This window comes from Patella vulgata, chromosome 3 (genome assembly GCF_932274485.2).
Source record: "Patella vulgata chromosome 3, xgPatVulg1.2, whole genome shotgun sequence".
Lineage (NCBI taxonomy): Eukaryota > Metazoa > Mollusca > Gastropoda > Patellidae > Patella > Patella vulgata.
The window spans coordinates 24,940,254-24,960,334 of NC_065881.2; the positions used below are offsets into that span (position 1 = coordinate 24,940,254).

General features: G+C 37.3%; 1 long non-coding RNA gene across 1 annotated transcript in view; it reads left to right on the forward strand.

Moving 5' to 3' along the window:
• The window catches only part of LOC126814797 (uncharacterized), a 37,308-nt gene that overhangs the window by 4,282 nt on the left and 12,945 nt on the right, over positions 1–20,081 (forward strand). The window contains exons 2-3 of the long non-coding RNA XR_007677760.2: positions 2,256–2,351; positions 10,270–10,423. This is a non-coding gene — a long non-coding RNA (uncharacterized LOC126814797). The remainder of the gene's footprint in view (positions 1–2,255; positions 2,352–10,269; positions 10,424–20,081) is intronic.

The following is a 20,081-nucleotide window of genomic DNA, read 5'->3' on the forward strand; positions in this document are numbered from 1 at the left end:
GCCAAAAAATCTTAAAGGTAAGCAAATTATCGAAATAAAGCAATTATTAGTATGCGGTATGCGAGTCTCGAAATGAGTATTTATTCCTGTTGTCAGGAGTGCAGAACGGAGACCTTAGCAAGAAAATGTCGTCTAGTCGCATGGGTGGGATAAACAACTGACGTCCTCCAAGAAACGTAAAAGAACCCTTGCCAATTGGATGTGGAGTATTCTGAAATGCCCTTGCCCGGTCATTAGCCCGATAGGTGCAGAACATAGAACATTATGCCCGCTCTCTCTCTCTCTCTCTCCCTCTTAAACTTTTGCTGCTGTTAATTATTTTTGTATAAATAATAAACATCTTTGAACCTATAAACAACATTTTTATTGACCTCATCTCATGTCTATAATAGCTGTTTTATCACTAGTTATATATACATCACCGGAAGCTTGCCCTCGGGTCACCAACATTAAACTATTTGATCAATTATTATTGGATTGGCTTCTTACAGGTATTATCTGCAAGATCGTTAATATAATGACGACACATTTTCTGGACCAGGATATCAAATAGAGATATATTTTAGCGATATTTGAATGGTAGATACATGTTATCTATATGAAAACAGACGTTCCTCGACCATTCACTCATGCCATGCAATACTACATATTATTTACCACGTCGTTCTTCTTGCAACATGTGTTATTTATATCGTTTTGATAATTGATATTGAAAGGCTATTTATAAATGTTAAGAATAACAAAGATCCTATTATTGAATATTGTGGAACGCCACCGTAAGAATAGAAAACATACCATTTGATTCCCGTTTCTTTCAATAACTAGAACGCTGTGGTATCCCACATATCGCAGTAGAAATGTTATTCTGATTACAGTTATTCAATGTTTAACAATATAGTCTTTTTTTTTCATATTCCGAGAATTTTTTCTGTATGTAAATGAAATAAACCGTGGTTTAACGCCCTACTTTTTTTGAACTAACGGGCCTAATGAATGAAGACAGGCGTATACGTCTTGCAGTGTACTAAGATGGATATTTAGCCTGGACAACGACGCTACGTTCTACTCTTTTTCGATTTCCAACTGTTAGGATATCATTGACATGACTCCCTTTATCTACGCACCAATAATCTCTATCCACTAGTCTATCGCTGACATTTTCAGATACACTAATTTACGTTTTTACCTAATAACATAATACATTGATTTGTATAGAATAATCTGATCAGTTCTAATAAGTTTAAAGGGACACAAGTGATGAAATTGGGCCGGATTTAATGTTTCATAAACACAATACCTCGGTCAATTTAGACATATGATATATTTCATTTCAATGCTAACATGGACAATGCGTGGGGGCGGGATGGCGACGATTTTCTCGCTTGCATCGGCGTTTTCACCTATATTTGTACTCTTCATCAACTGTTGGCCCCCAGATACACATTTCCTATCAGTCCAGCAGATCCCACACCTGACAAATGACAACTGCGTTAGAAAAAAAAATGTCCCCTTCCGGACAACCACATAGCGGAATTTACTGCTGCTGTCAATATAGGGGCTGAATCTAAATCAAAATATTGAGTCGTTTTAAGTTATGCCCATGTCGGTCCTTACTTTAACACGATATTCATATCGATTAGGGTATGTTATATACGTGGAAATAGCTGACGTAACATCAAATGGTAGCCTAAATATCATGTTATCAGGTAATATTGCAGCTATATAGATATCATACATGTGATCTACGACTGTTTTCTTGTTAATGGCTGTTTTTACACAAATATAACGTTTGAAACTTGAGTATAAATTTAAAGACATTGTGTATTTGGGGTTTACGTCATGGGCATCAGAATTGGCATCAGTCGTTCAAGCTGTAATAAGCAGTCTCGTGAAAGTATAGCTAAATGGAACGATATTATATAGTTGGATTTCAACAACCGAGACCGAATTCACCACCAGCAAAATCGGTATATTGGGTTATTTTGGCTGTACTTAAACCACTATACTGGGAACTCTGTTGGTCATCTTCTACCCAGAACCCATCGACTTCTGAAATTCACGTTCCATCCATAACCCAAGTCGGCTTCTGAAATACAGGTTTCCATCATCGCCCTAGTCGGCTTCTAAAATCCCCGTTAGAACTATCGATCAGTTGTGGTCAGTTGTAGTTTACTAAAAAAAAAAAGAAAAATGTACTTTTGTATTCACATAAAATTTATAAATGATTTGAACAAACGGTGTATTATATATTTCAGGGTGTGTTTGTATGAATTACGAGGTTTTTATGTACGTCATCAGAATGTGGAGTAATATTATAACACTGATTCTCATTTATCTTAGCACAGTCAAAGGTGAGTGATTTCGATCATGAGCCGTTTATTAAGCGATATTGAATAACTCTTGATAGGAAGAATATAATTGTTAATATTTTAGCATTGAAACATTTCAGTTATAACCTATTCTAGACTGGAAGCGAAGTAACTATTGCTGGATTGACTTTAAATTGAACCCGTTCCTAGTATAAAATTATGCGATTAACAAAGAGCCAACTTGCATATACAAGGTTATAACTTATTCCATTTTACATACATTTGTAAAGCTGAAATCTGTCATTGATCTAATTACAAATGGCATGTCAAACTATCACGGATTCCTCCTCAAACTATTACGGATACCTCCTAATCTATAACAGATTTAACTTAACTTGACATTTTACATAATTTGTGTACGTTCAACATCAGCGTTTAAATCAAAATATATTCAATACCCAAGTTTCATAAACAGGTATTGATGTTAACCCCCAACTGCTGTTCTACGTGTACAATAGGGAGCATATTATACAATAAATGCATGACCGTTACACAACCTCTGAAGCGACCATTGTTTGTATGAACTTAAGATAACTAAGTGGATTAGGCTACAAGCCATCCCAGTTAAATTGAAATCTGTTATGATATGGCAGACTAGGTGATATTGATTATAAAAAGCATGTGAAACAATAATAGATGTAATCTATAAAACAGGTCCATTTATGTGATTTTAGCATTTCAACATACTGAAAACATTAACCACCTAATCATAACATTTGAATAACCTGCAGAACGTCTAACATTATATGCCATTAAACATCGACCGGGTATTTAAAACTATCTTGTTGGCACACACGGTCTTCTTATTCAGACAGATTGAAATAGTTTTACCATCGATCAAGGAGAGGACACCACAGAACAACTTAAAATATTTGGTATGCATTAAAGTAGTACCAGATGGTCGAAAAGAGTAAAGATACTCTGCATTCGAATCACAGATCAAATCAACATACCATCTATTTGACACGCGTTATATTTCGTGTTCGCCTTTTAACCGTGCAAGAAAAACTTATCGTGTTCTTATTGTATTAACAAATTAATTATGCTTTTAAAACAACTCGCGTTAAACCGATATGTACGGCCGATGTTTATAAACATTTTTGGAAATATGGTCTTCCTTTTAGTAGGTTGGTAACCGAGCCGATATGTCTAAGTGACACACACATCATATACTCTGTCAAAAAAGAAACGCATAGGCGAAATATTCATGAAATTATCTCAATGCAAAGAGATATAATTTCGTTATTTAAGATCGTATCACAGTCAAATTTGGCATGACCGACCACGGTGGAGGCATATTCGTAATCAAACAACGTCGCACGAGGTTCCTTTTGTAGCCATCATGAGCAGCAATCACTGTGCGACATCTCCTTGGCATAGACAGAATTGCGAGAACGCCCAAGGGACCGGGTCACGCTGAAATAGACGTCTGTCCAGTTCCTCCAAAGATATTCAATAGAGTTGGAATCTGGCATGACAATGTTCTTGCTATGGACAGACTCCGGTGGAGGCACGTTCGTAATCAAACAGCGTCGCACGAGGTACCTTTTGTAGCCATCATAAGCAGCAATCACTGCACGGCATCTCCTTGGCATAGAAAGAATGAGTCTCTGAATCCGGGCACTTCGTATCATAGGCAGCCCATTCTTCCTGCAGTGCATGTGACAATTGCGAGAACGCCCAAGGGACCGGGTCACGCTGAAATAGACGTCTGTCCAGTTCCTCCAAAGATATTCAATAGAGTTGGAATCTGGTGATCTTGATGGCCATGACAGCAAATTAATGTTCTCATTCTGCAAGAACACGTGTTCACTTATGTCGGCGATGGCTTGCCACATCATGACACTATCTCTACCGAATCTGTCAACTTGCCCGACGTAGTTGTTGGCAAAACACTCCAGTGTCCCAATTAAGTTTCACCCCTGTACATATAATAATAATAATAATATGTTTATTTCAGTAATAAGGTCATAGACCTAAAGTACAATTTAACAAACACTTGGGAGGTGGGAGATAGCAAGTGTAGATAAATTTTACAATTTATGATAACAGTATAAAAATTAATTTCTTTACATTTCCAATTTCCGATGTGATAAAGCGACATCAATATACTGGGATATAGATTTTAATAATCCGATGTCAGTTGGCGTGCAGATTTTGATTAGTGCCGTTGAAAACAGAGAGTATTTATATAAAGTATCTGGAATGTACAGATATCGTATATTGCTCAAGTTTGGACATATGAACAGAAAGTGATAAAGGGTTTCAACATCTGATTTACACAGAGGACAAGCCGGGTCAATATAAGGATTTCTTCTGCATAAAATTGAGTTCAATGGTAACAAATTTAACCTGAGTCGAGTGACGTTTCGTTTAAAGTGTATATCAAGACTATAATCCAGATATTGTTCTTGACAAATGTTTATCTTAAACAACTTATATCCATTTAATGATTCACTAGAATCTAGATTAGAAGACCATTCCTGCGTATTAATATCGGAAGTCTTTGTTTAATATCACAAATGAATAAATTAATATCACCTATAATTTGTGACCCCCGTGCAAAGGCGAATCCTAGTGACGATAATAGTATTCTTACTTTTGATACCCAGGATATCCTACCAGCACTGTCTATGCTTCTAAGCATTAAATAAACTTGCTTTGGATACCTAGTTGTCGGCATTCTGACGACCTTGCACCAATATTTTATACTGTTTGTCATATACATGACAGATAGATTTTGACGTGTACATTCTCCAAGGACACCAGCATTTGAAGTACTTTTGTATCACCTGTACATTCATGCATCAGTAAACACAACGTCAATGTTGACGTCACTCAATGGAGCCAAAATACGGTCTCGAAGTCGGTTCCCAATGTTAGTGCGGACACCCTTCTCATACCTGGTACTCGTCCAGCACTGTCCGTTGCTGTGGTAGTTCGGTGACGCATGTGGAGAACCCAAATGTAGCGCGATCTTCTACTTCAGGGCTATTATTTAAATTATACTAACTGGAGTTGTCGATGGACGTTGACATGGCGTGTGACTGCTTACTGCGATTAACCTATCCGGTGGCGGCCTATTGCAATGTTTCGATTCGGTGGACTTAGTCTTGGCATGTTCTAAAATGTGACACCATCGTAGCTTTAAATTCCCACCACTACCCAAACCTTTTTCCCGAGTTGCACGTGCTTTCGACAAAATCTGACCCTTTCACGTCGATTTACTTCAATTTTCGTATAACGTTAAATTTGTTTTAGGTGACATTTGGGCATGCTACCCCATTGCAGAAACAGAAAGAAACATGATCATGCGTGAACATTGTACAAAAAAAAACACCCCAAAAAAACGATATGTTGGAAAATCAAACCCTTTTCTTCTTTCCATATCACCTATGTGTTTCTTTTTTGACAGAGTATATATTCATTATATAAGCCAAAGAAATGTCCTTCCGGTGTATTGTTCGCCGTTCCATTAAATTTGTTCACGGTGCTCAGTAAGGCACTGGCTCACTAACTTGGAGATCCGGGGCTTGATCCTGCTGTTGGTCGATTGGGTTCCTTGGGGGTTTCCAGGCTGGCTAAGCCTGTTCCCCAGTCCTATTCATATATCCTGTACAAGCTATTGTTTATTGAAAAAAAACCCATTGATATCACTCTTGGCATTTGGAATAGTTCAAAGTTATTTGCATAGATAGCCACATCCACCAGCGGGGGGGGGGGGGGGGGCGGGGGGGGGGGGGGTTAATGTCCACTCGACACAGACTAGGTCATTTCGGGACCAACATATGGTTTAATTTTATTTCATTAATTCGCTTGCGCGTAGGGGTCTTTAGCAATGGGAGGACCCGGATAAAGCCCACGAGATTGGACAGGCAACCCTACTCCTTGTCACGTACAACCGGGGATTCGAAACCACGCCAGTTGACTCAAATTAGATCATTTCGGGACTAACATATGGTTTAATTTTATTTCATTAATTCGCTTGCGCGTAGGGGTCTATAGCAATAGGAGGACATCGGAGGACCCGGAGAAAACCCACGAGATTGGACAGGCAACCCTACTCCTTGTCACGTACAAACGGGGATTCGAAACCACGCCAGTTGACTCAATGACAGGCCTTATGATACAGCGCGCTCGTGCTAACCATTCGGCCCCACCCCACCCCTCTCAAATTAAATAAAGAAAAACACAGCTATGAACTTACCAGTAGACATCAGTGAATACTCAATTGGGATCACGTGGTTTTTCGCATTTTCTTAGAGTGCCATTAAAAATTTCGCGGCACACTTAGGAAGATATTGCTACACACGTGTGTGCCGTGGCACACTGGTTGAAAATCACTGCCTGCGCTACAGTATGGGAAAATCTGTTGGGTGTGTTATACCACAATTTCTTAATCTAGCCAATCATATTGACTTCAAACTAGACCCAATACTTAGTTACTAAAAGCCGTCGCAGGCCCACTTATTTGGGGAGCCGAAATTATATCGGCATCTGATAAGAGACTCGAACATGACCCTGGCCAAACTTGGTAACACAAATGTAGCCAATCTGTTTTACAGAGTATTACGAAAGTCTTCTAATATCTCTGTAAAAGATGACTGCCTTCAACACATGACGTCATATCACGTGGCGTCAATCATTAGCTCAATGGCGCGTGCATTGTTTACATAAAACGTTACTGATTCGAGCAGAAAGGCGCCTTTTACTCATGTTAATACCCATTTACACTAAAATAGGAAATAATTTTTACCTACAAATACTTCAAACGTCTTTATTTATTTTTCTGATACATAAAAAAATATGTTTTAGAATTTTAATTTGTCGGAGGAAAAACGTTAATATTTGTGGCTCATTAAGTCGCATCGATGTCATCCTTATCAGTGATTGTCGCGACCTAGCGAATATTCACTGCGGATCAGTGTGAAATGTAGCACGGTAGCTTTTTCTATGCTAATATCACGTCACTTGTACAATTAAACTTCTTTACAAGCTGTTAAAAATAGTTGAAGTTGGACAAAAAAGTAGTCGGGGGAGGGGAGGGGGTCTTGTTAATCCTAGGTTATTCTTTAAAATAACTACATGATAAACGTAGTGAATGGAATGGAATGGCACTGTTTCCTTGAAACTTCTGAGACACCGTTGCGTGTACAATGTGAGGATAGATAATTTTGTTGAACAGGAACAAATATAGCACTTTTTTTTCGATCGACAAGTGCTCATTGATTCGATGTAATACGGTAATTTCTAATTAATCTACCTAATATATCTGCGAGCCATGCATCATTAAACTATCAATAAGCTACTTGAATATAGGTCCTTTTCTTCCAGCCATAGTTGAAACAAACAAAAGAACATGATAAACATTTTATAAAAAAAAGAAATAAAAATCCCTGAGAGCTCTAACAACGTTTAAAACGATATGTAAAACGTTACAAAGCTAAAAAAAAAAAAAAAAAAAAAGAAAAAAAAGTTACTTAGAAAAAATAAATCAAAAGCGTAAAGCCATAACATTATCGAAACAATAAAAATGTTTCAAAGTTTGAAAGGTTTCTATAAACAAAATGATTGTAATCAGCAACTATTCTAATTTTAAAGCCGATGTTTTATATATGTCGACATTATGTTTTCTTTGGTTTCGTTACTTTGGTGATCCATACGATTTATATCAACTACGTATTTTTTCTACCTTTTGTTTTCGACTTTTATAACAAGCGGTTGCCATACAAGATACATCCGTGTTTCGCAAGAGATAGACGGAAAACAGGGAAATCAACAGGGCTCATCACCACATCGCCCCAATGCTTCACATAGAATATGAAAATAATTCGTTAGAAACTGTAGCCTCTATCGCGTTTGAACGTTTTGGAAAAAGGGGGTAACTCCAGATCAGAATATCGCGGAACGCTGGATATCCATAGGGTTTGTCCTCTCTTGATCCTGATGCCTCACACCAAATTTGAAAAATAAAACCTGGTGGCCTCTAACATTTTCACAAGGTTTTCGACAAAGGGGGTAACTCCGGAACGGAAGGATGCGGAATGTTGATTATCGACCGATGCGAGTCGATTGAAGTTACGGTCTCATGTTCCCAGTCATCATACTACAAAGCCCACCGCCTTTACTACACATTTTGATCCTTAACTATTTCAGTGAAGAGGAGCGGCTATTTTAACGGGAATTTAAGGTCCAATGTCTGCCAAATTCGAAATTCTCTGCGATTTGTGTGTAAAGAATATGTGTATTAACTTTTATCAAAGTCGAATAAACTTGTAGGTGATTTTCAAATAATCAAGGGCAATAATCCAGGATATTACAATCACTTGTAGGTGATTTTCAAATAATCAAGGGCAATAATCCAGGATATTACAATCCGATATTTTCCAAAATCGAATCCATCCGAGATCATTGGTATAAATATAATGTTAAGTTCATCAAAATCGAGTGTCAACAAATGTGAACGCAGAAATAAAACATATCTACAAATAAATACAAATCCGGTGATATTGTGTGTGAGTACAAAACAACAGTTTTAAAATAAAATACCTAGTTCAACTGAACTGATGCAAGCTCTGTGCATAGAAATACAAGTGCCTTCCAGCTTAAAGGACGGCTAAACATGAATACAAGGAGATATATTAGTATAATAGTAGCATTTGATCATTTTAGTCATTACTGCTGTAACAACACGTAAGTTTGGAATGCAGTGAAATAGATGGTTATATGTATCGATCGGAAATTCCTCATAAAGACAATGTCTTAATTATAAATATTTAAAGATGCCTACGCAAGTACTAACTGTTTGATTTGGAGATATATTTTGACTAAAACATGTTCAAACTAATTTATCTATCAAAGATTTGCTTCAAATCCATCTCAAACATTTTAATAGCAAGAAACTGTCCCACGCCATAAAAATCTACTTGAAGCAGCCTTGCTTGCTTAATTGAGAGAGGGCCCATGGACAGCTTGTATTCGTCGTTACTCGCTGTATATTTAGCATAAATTATATAGAATCCTCGGCAATTTTTTTTTTAATTTTTTTATAAACAATATTTTTTTTACTTTTGGTATTGGGAAACAGGCAAAGCCTATATAATCCCTCTCCCCAAAATTTTAACTTGTAAAGAAACAAGATAAAGGAAATATGTACACTATTTACAGTAAATTCTTGGATTATCCCCTATCAACGTAAGCCTCTCACTGTTCTCACAACCACTAGCCATTCGATCAACAATTACGCTCCATGTAGACAAAAAGCAGACCTGTTGCCAGTTACTGACACATTAGAGACTTGTGGCAAGCGGAATTTTCCCATCCGTATCACGTATCCGTATCGTATACGTGATGCGTTGCGTCAATGTAGTTTTAGAGTTTGGGTAGATTTTCGCGTCGCGTACGTATGCTGAGCTTAGTTCTATTACAGATGATGGCAGACGTGTGCGCGTCCCATGCGTGTTTTTCAGGAAATACGTTATTGTTCTATGTCATATGTCATACTGTTATTGGAAATAACTACCCTATAAATACTCTCGTTGGAATGCAAACAAAATTTAGTACTGTTGTCATTGTAGTAGACAAAAGGCAGATTTCCATTGGGATATAAAACACACGTTGATAGCTGGAATACGAAAAAGATATAATCGGCAACCAAGCCGCAATTTAAACCTAATAAACCATTCTAATGGCAAATGTTTAAACTTGTTATGATAATCGTAGAATCAACAGATTCAAAACTAAACACAGCTCGTCGATCAGTCCTACATAGTTCTAAAGTCAAGTGAGAGAAAACATGTTTCTTCAGACAAATATTCAAATACCCTCGAAGTAATTTAACGAGATCTCAAACCTTGTTCCATTGTCAGTCCTGCTACAATTGCTTATTTCTGTCTTCCAGGTCAGTCAAAAGATGAATTTGCGTTTGGTCGAACCTTTTATTTAAACCCAGTTTTGTTGCCGTGGGACGAAGCTTTACGTGGGTGCCATGAACTAAATGCTACCCTAGCAACAATGTACAGTTTATCTACCATTGGTGATTTAGAGTTTACTGGGTAAGTAAACAAGCTTTCTGAATTTTGAGTATAGGTAGCTCTATAAATCCCCGTTTAAAAAGCAGACTAAAATTTAAAAAATACAGGTACAAATTTGATAATATTCTACTTTTGTGTATAATTGACATTTTAGACCTAAAACGGTATAGGGTATATTCTATGCCCGGAATGATTTAGTATCTGAATAATATATACAGGGGAATTTGGGGTTATTCTTCTGAAAGTTTTTCTTTAAACCTGTAACGGGTTATTCTTTCAGGGCAGGATTTTTTCCATAAGAAAACATGATACAAGGCCTGCTGGCCTTCGTTTTTCTTTTTCTCTGGTCATTTTCTTCAGTCCCCAACATAACCTCAGTCTCGTGCTTTATCCTACACGTAGAAACTTTTGGGTGTAATTGTGCTTCGAAGGTTGAGTTCAAATTTGCATACCAACTCAATCTTCTTCCAAAACGCACAAGAGAAGCGCGAATTGGAGTACCACCCCCTGAGTTCGCGTTGAGAGATTTACGACAAATGCCCTGATTCCTTGCGTTCCTGAAGCCTTACCCCCTCGAGTTGTTGCATTCAGTAGAAACCTGTTGCTGTCATTTTATAATTCCATAGAATTCTTATCTTCTTGTGTGAACGCAAACCTGTATCCGAAACTCATTTGGTTCATAACGACTTTCTTCTTCATGCAATTATATTTCAGACCACCCCGGGCAATAATTTGATCAGTAGATGCTACACAATTGAAATTAACTTGAAATCGATGCATTTCTGTGTCTATTTATGAACGTTTGTATATTATATCTAATAACCCCGCCACCTTAAATTAAAAATAAACAGAGTGATCTATATTTGGTTAAACGTTTAGATATTTTTTTTTATGAAAAACCTCTATAATTACAAATAACAATAGTTACATCGAATTTCTATGACCAACAATGCGTTTAAAGAATATATTTTTCTTAAAACATAATTTTCAATATCCCATTTTAGCAGTATGAATAGTTGATCTCAGTGAGAAATCATTGACACACAAATAGGGCTGCTTTTATACATATTTGGGACTAATCAGTGTAGATAACACTCCCGGCTGCCCACGCCCCACCACCATAGGATCTTTTTGTGACACAATACTTTGTCGCGGCCCTCAAAATAGCTTCCAAATAGAAAATGCGACTCTACGGTGTCACACTATCCTGCGAGACGGCTGCCAAATAGGGATTGGGAGACTATCCTATGTCACAGCAGAACTTCAATATTTTGTACTGCACTTTGGACTTCAATATAACAATTTCACGTTGTGTGAAATTTGTTAAAAATAGGCAAAACAACCCTTGATCACTATATTGTTATAAAACCGTGTTTATATGAAACATACAATACACTACCAGCTAAGTAATATAAGTTTTACAAGTTTGATAAGTAATATTTTAAAGCCCCCACCCCCATCTTGGAAAGGGGAGTTATTATTTGATTGGTCACATGCAAACACATTACTATCGATTCCAACACACCATGTACTGAGGGGGTGGGGTGGGGCTAATGATTGGTGACAACTATAACCGAAGATGGATTGCCAGGCAGGTTACGTTATTCACCGAGTTTATTTCCAGGTCACCCAATTAGCTCAAAATATTATTTACAAGCAAACCAAACCTACTACCCCCCCCCCCCCCCCAGACACACACACAATATGCGTGAAGACACTGTCAGAGGCAAATAGAATATTCTATGTGACCCTGGTACACTAAGTAGTATTAGATATTCACTTGAAAATATTAACAATAATCTATTTGTACGCCTAAAGTTCGGCTTATAAGTGGCTTCCAATATCTGTGTCTCATTGTTGCTGAAGTGTTTGTTTTGTTGGTGTTTTACTTTCATATGGTGCTTGTTGTTGCGTGTAGTGAGACCAACTAGTACACATTGTCACACGCTCAAAACAACGCAGACCGCAAACAATATATGTTTTTAGAAGTGAAGAGCAGCAGGGTTTAAATAGGTATTGAATATACCTATTTGTCTATAGTTATAGGACAGTTGTTGATATATTCGGACACATTCTATGAAATTGTTTTACTTTTTCAGTGGCCGGATATGAAGTTTTATTTTAATTGGGGGGTTGGATGGCTGAATGGTTAGAGTGTGCGCGCTGTATCATAAAGTCTGTCATTGAGTCGACTGGCGTGGTTTCGAATCCCCGGTTGTACGTGGCAAGGAGTAGGGTCGCCTGTCCAACCTCGTGGGTTTTTTCCGGGGTCTCCGGTTTCCCCCACTGCTAAAGACCCCTACGCGCAAGCGAATTATGTAAATAAAATTAAACCGTATGTTAGTCCCGAAATGACCTAGTTTGTGCCGAGTGGACGTTAAACCCCATTTCTCTCTCTCTCTCTTTTTTTAAAATTATTGTAGTATTGAATGGTCAAATGGTTCTTGTAATCTAGTCTAATGTATTATATAGTAGGAAGGCACTCCAGTCTACTATATAAAAAATTATCTACTAAAGTAATGATGATATCTTAATCAAATATGTATAAACAACTATATACTACAGTAAGGATGTCATCTTCATCAAATATATAAACAATTATCTACTATAGTAAGGATGATATCTTCATCAAATATATAAACACCTATCAACTACATTATGGCTAACATCTTGATCAGATGTAACCGACTTGATACAATATAAACAAACACTAGATAAACAGTTCATTTTGGTCGACTTGACGATCATCTTTAGCAAACATGTCAAGTACCAATACTCATATTGAATTATATTGAACTGTTTTCATGAACCGACGAAGTTTAACATGATTCTGACAGACAATAGTTCTCGATTTATTATTAAATTATACTATATCCTGGCATAACTTGTTGATAGGCTTATGGCCTATCACTCATTATGAGTGAAAGAAATGTTGTCCAGTGGTAAATAGAAAAATATCAAACAGATTTGATCAATCTGTCTTGACATTTGGCGCTAACCTGGTTGTTTTAAATTTCCATTGAATTTTAAAATGTATTTGGGGTAAATTTACTGAGAAAAATGACAAATGCGGGGTCCCGTAGCCCCGTGGATATAACGGGTAGGATAAATCAAAACGCATTAAAATTCGCATGTTGTACAATATGGTATGTTTGACAACTACACCTCAACTTGAAGGTATTATAACATAGTACGAGTTTTAAAAAAGGTCAAATCATGTTTTGCCTACTGAGACGTCACATCAAACTCACTCCAGCCCAGGGCCTGCACCCGAAGCTTTCAGTCCGCCAAAACACGATTTGAAATTATTTCTTTTAAAACACGTACTATGTCAACACTATTTGATCGATGGGCCTGTAATTTGGAGTAAATATCAAGCATCCATATTGTACGATATGTGCAAAGCTAATGGTATAGGTACAATACTACTTTTTGAATTATTCCACTTGAAAAAGTGTACTCTGATGGTTTTCTTTTTATCATAAGCCCTGTCTAGTTTTCAAAATAGAAAAAAAGCCAAAATAGTTTCACACATGTATAGAGTTTCTTTGTTCTTTAGTTATTTTATTGTCCTCGCCATTATTATTAGAAACTTGGGGCTTTTTAAATAATACCAATATTGATATATCTATATAAAAGTGAAAAACCCTATATCGGCTGGTGACCTTTGACTATGTGCGCCGCCTTTTTTCTAGTGATTATGCTGGTGGCCTTTGAGACTGGGCACATTTTCTTCTAATGATTCTACTGGTGATCTGTGAGTCTATGTGCAACGTATTTTCAGTGTGCGCCGCCTTTTTTCTAGTGATTATGCTTGTGTCCTTTGAGACTGGGCACAGTTTCTTCTAATGAATTTATTGGTGATCCGTGAGTCTATGTGCGTTTTTACTGTGTGCGCCGCCTTTTTTCTACTGATTATGCTTGTGGGCTTTGAGACTTTGCACAGTTTCTTCAAATGATTCTACTGGTGATCTGTGAGTCTATGTGCAACCTTTTTTTTTAGTGCTTCTGTTGGAAGCCTTTGAGTTTATGTGTACTGTTTTTGCTGGTCATTATGCATCGGTGCGCACCGTTTGATTCTAGTGATACTGTGTAAACTGGATTTTGTTTTTGGTGATTCTGCTTCACCCCTATGTTTGTTTCTCAAATCTAGGCCCAAACCACAGCTCCATGCCAACTTCGAATTCTAGTAGCCTTCCTACTACGAACTATACATACATCCCCACCATTCTAGAAGGTTTACATTCTTTTAGTTGAGCTTTAAAGTTCCCGGCTAGCTATTAATGTCGATGCCATGTAAAGTGCGAAAGTGTCAAAAGCAATTTCGGACTATCAGACCGTAGACGTGTTACAAATCTAATAGCTCAGTGTAGTCGATATTTAAATATGCACATTGAATATTGAAACTGGTGAACACGTGAAGTTAAGTGTGAAATATTGATTGGACTAGAACTAGTAAATAATATCCATAATACCCCGGTGTGATTATATTGATCAGAAAAAGCATGAACAGTTTTCTCTAAAGAATATCGACAAAAGGATAATTTTCAATTTGTCTTCTAAATATACTTATAATTTACTTTTTATTTTTAACTTTGATTTTGATAATTTATCTAAAATCTATTCACACTGGAAATGAATCGTGCTGGATATAGATATCGCCTTAATCGGGGAAATGTCGATACAACTTGACGCCAACTCAAACCATAAGCTTCAATCAAATGATCCGATAATGGCTTGAAAGTAAAGTACAAGAGTTCGGGCACTGCAATTACGTATATGAATCTCCTATTTAACTTAAAAGTGGTATCCACTATTCTAGAAACTTCGATCTGAGTTGAAATGTTCTAATTATGTAATGTTTTACTGATAGAAACAAGAGAGGATCCAGGAATACCCCCCCCCCCACACACACACACACACACACACACCCCCCTACAAACACACCCACACACCCACACAGCCCACAGACCGTGAGAATGCGAACTTTCCAAAGAAGTTGTATGATGTGTATAGCTAAAAGGCGCTATATATACTCTTCAAAAAATAGTAGTGGAAATTCAGATGCAAGTACCTATGCAGGTTGTGATATGATAAATAGTCATGGACACTTGATATGCTTTGAGAGTATGTTCACAGATGAAGAACTTGTCGTCCCAACAGAACCCACTGAGCTGCACATGCGACAAGCAAGCAATAGCGCCATACACGTGGGAGGGGTTCATTGTCAAATTTGACACTTCAAGGAAGGGTTGATGAAAAGTGCCGCGTGCTGGTGTATCCTATCCATGTTTGCTTTCCTATCGGTTCTTGTATAAGATTTACTGTTTAGCGTATCTTTGCTTTAGTGTGTTACGTTTAATTTGCAGTCTTCAACATGATGAACGTCTACGTGCTATTGGCATGCTTCAAATGGGTTCTACACAGCGAGCAGTAGCCAACATGCTTAATGTGTCACAGTCTGTGATCAGCAGACTGTGAAACCGGTACCAACAAACACATAATGCTGATGATAGACCTCGTCCAGGTCGTCCTAGAGCCACTACACAAGCCCAGGATCGATACATTCGTACACAAAATCGACGACAAACGGCCAATCAGCTTTCTGTAAACTTGTACCAAGTTACAGGAATTCGAGTTACACCCCAAACGATTAGAAATCGGATACATACAGCCTATTTGCATGCGTGACGACCGCTTGTTGTGCCTCCATTAACTCGCCAGCACATGGCAAACAGGCGTGAATGGTGTAGGCAGCGTAGAAATTGGTGTAATCGTCAATGGCCGCGTGTAATGTTCTCACCGATAGGCGTGCTCGCGTTTGGAGGCGAGTAAATGAGCGTCATGCTAAAGTTAACGTCAGACAGCATGACAGATTCGGGCGTGGGTCTGTTGAGGTGTGGGGAGGAATCACCATGACTGGCAGAATTTGCATATTGTTCAAGGAATGTACTACCGTGACCACATCCTGGCAGCGATAGTTCTGCCCTTTGCTCAACGTGCAGGTCGACGTTTCACCTTTCAAGATGATAATGCCCGTGCCCACCGCGCTCGTGTCGTGAATGACTACCTCCAGCGTCACCATATTGTCCATATGCCGTTGCCAGCCATGAGTCCTGGCCCCAAGTTCACAAAGCATTCTCAGACTTAAGTTGAGAATTTACTCAACTTTCAATCACTATTTATGAGAATTATCTTTGATCCAGAAACACAAAACTTTTTGCATAATTTCTTATTGATGTATTGGATAGATTAAAACAACAAAAGTTATATAAAGGGCTATATTCTAGTTTAAATATGGCGAACAATTTTGAGTAAATTCTTAACTTATGTCTGAAAATGCTTTGTGAACTCGGGGCCTGACCTTTCCGCTATAGAGCATGTCTGGGATATGATCGGGAGACGTGTTCGTCGACGTCGACGTCAACGTCAACCGACAACACTGCAAGAAATGGCCGTGGCACTGTAAGAGGAGTGGGTCAAATTGCCCCAAATCGTGATTGGGCGGTTGATTAGGAGCATGCCACGACGAATTGCTGAATGTCTGAGGATTGGTGGAGCAATTACTCATTATTAAGACAAAAATCAAAAACGTCCATTTTCACTTTTGACAGTGTATCTCTTAGCCTCCCATATGAACTGTTCATGTTCATGTGTAGGCAATTGGCCTGTTATTAACATACACTAGTTACCTCTAATAAAAACAGCAGTGCATTTTCGCACTTTTGTATTGTTTCTGTATATCCCCTACTTTTTTTGAAGAGTATAGTTTGGATACAGTTATATGATGTAGTGTATAGCTAAAAGGCGTGATATAGTTTGGACACAGACTTCATAGTTCGAAGCTACTGATACCTTAGAAGGGGAACCCGCAGCCATCTTCAAAAGTGGAATAATAGAGTATTGGTCCTTAACATATATCAATTATACCAATATGTAATAAATTACAGACAATAGTATAGACATAACACAAAATGTAGTAAAATAAACCAATGAACACCACGGACATTCAGAGCTGACTGTTTACATACAGTTTGTGGTGTGTTTTGATATTCATCCCCTTGATTGGATAGTAACTTTAATTATTTATTACTTACAGTGCCCGTATGTGATATGTGTTGTGGGTGGGTTTTTATTCGTGTAGTGCTGTTCTACTGGTTTCAAATATTTTATTGCAAATAATTTACAAAGTAATGTAATATACAATATATATCGAGTGGACCAGAAAAACGAGTAAATTATTTGAAGTGTAATAATTTTTAAAAATGTATTGTACCTGTAACATTAACATTAAAATTTGTTTATGTAAACCAAGGTAAGTGTGATGTGGCTTATCAGTCCTGCAAAACATAATTTAACATTCTTTTTTTAAAAGTAGTACTATGTGAATGGAACACTATTTGAGCAATGAACCTACAATTTTGAGTGATGCGTTGTCGAACACCCATATTGTATGGAGCCGAATCGTTCTATTATTAAGAGAAAATATCATGGTTAAAATTGAAAAATTATCATAGTAAAAATCAGTCCGTACATTCACGGGTGTTTATTCATTCTCTACTTATAAAAACATGGTAATGCACGGACTTTTTCTATTTTTCTTTCATGTTCTCTTATCTAGTGACAGTCAATTTTGTTTATGAATTATCAGATATCCTTTCACAGTCCCATACAACAACTTTTGGTCTTCGAAGGAATTATTAGAGAGCAGAAATTCGCCCATGTATCTGTTATCACCCGTCACTTCAGTCAGTTATATAATGGGATAACTCGTTTTTTCCTTTTGCGTTCGTCACTTCCTATTGTTGAAACATTGATTACTCATCTATCGTAGCAATGATCTCTGTGATAAAATAATATTTGGAACGTGTTTAACCAGTTCTATCACATATGTGATAATGACTGGCACCAATATTATCCTTTAAAAATGTAAAATTCAACTTATGTTTTGTCACTTTCTACTTTTCGCCTTTGCAAATTCACTATAACTTTTTTCATCTCTTCATTTTCAAATACCAAACGTGGTTCCGGGATAAGCCGAAGTTGATAGCGTTAGTATTTATTGATTATTGAAAAAAAAATGAAATAAATTCGTTGTCATGTTGGACCACTTTTTGTTTAATGAGTTATATCATCAAAACTTGAGGCAGGCTCATTGTTGATACCGTATTTTAGGATTTGATACCCATGCTGTCTAATGGTTTGAATTGTTCGTACTTGGTTTATTTTGGGGGGGTTGGATGACTGAATGGTTAGCGTGTGCGCGCTGTATCATAAAGTCTGTCATTGAGTCAACTGGCGTGTTTTCGATTTCCCGGTTGTACGTGGCAAGGAGCAGGGTCGCCTGTCCAACCTCGTGGGTTTTCTCCGGGTCCTCCGGTTTCCTCCCACTGCTAAAGACCCCTACGCGCAAGCGAATTATTGAAATAAAATTAAACCATATGTTAGTCCCGAAATGACCTAATTTGTGTCGATTGGACGTCAAGCCCCATTTCTCTCTCTGTGTCTCTGGTTTATTTTATTTTTATTTCTTAATAGACGGGACGAATTTTTGACAGAACATCGGCATGGAAGTGTGCGGATTGCTGGCATTATATCTGAAATAAGTGTAACTACAGAAGAGGTGTCTGGCTACCTGAATCAATCAAGAAAAGCTTTACAGTTATTAAACGATACAATAAATTTGCAAACAAGACAATTAAGACATGGTAGAGAGTATCATGTTTCGTCAGTTGGTCCGGCAAAGTTATTTATTCCACAAGCACAGTTACAATATTTAATTGATAAAGATTTGTTATTTGGGGAAAATTAAAAAATAAAATTTAATATCCCTGAAGAGAGGTGTGCAAGGCCTCTCCATGCGAATATTTGCCTTTCCGACAAGACTCAAAGAGTTAAAAAAAAAACTAACTTATTGACGGCCGATGGCATCATATTACTAATAGTTATTGAATTTTATTCATTAGCAGAGGTTTATTTAAACTTTTGCAATGCGGATTTTTTTTAAAACAAGTATCTGGTAGCCAATATATAGGTCTAATAAGTTTTATGTGGTCTTCAGTCAAAATACAGATGTGACGTCTTCTTTTGATGTTGGCGTATTGGTACTTTAAATAAAGTACACCTCTTTGGTACGTACAATTTATCAATTACCTCCAAGTAACATATTACGTTAAATATTGTTTTATATAGTTAATAATTCAGCTTAGAGGATGCTTACGCTTCACTCGGTTACCGAAAAACTAGCCATTTATGTCAACATAGATTTATGACGTCGGGTGTCCATAATCACATTCAGAGAGCATTAATTGTAGTCCAGATAAAATATGGTCAGTTAGGTTGGACAAATTGTGATAGTCGAAAATGAAATGGAGAAAACCTGATAGTTGAAAATGCAAAGGTGAAAAATTTACAGTGAATTTGCCAAGGCGAAAAGTAGAGAGGGAAAAAAAACATAACCAAATTTTTGCATTGTTAATATTTGTCGAGCAATTTTTGTTTTGATATTAATATAGTGATTTTGATGGTCCTAATATCCCCTTTACATTTACGCATTAACGGTCATCGTCACAATATTAATAAGGGTAGTAACCAGATTCTTTATAGGCATTTTAACAAACCTGACCACTCTGTACTATCTTTGAGGGTGTTTATATTAGAGAAGATTTGCCACCATACC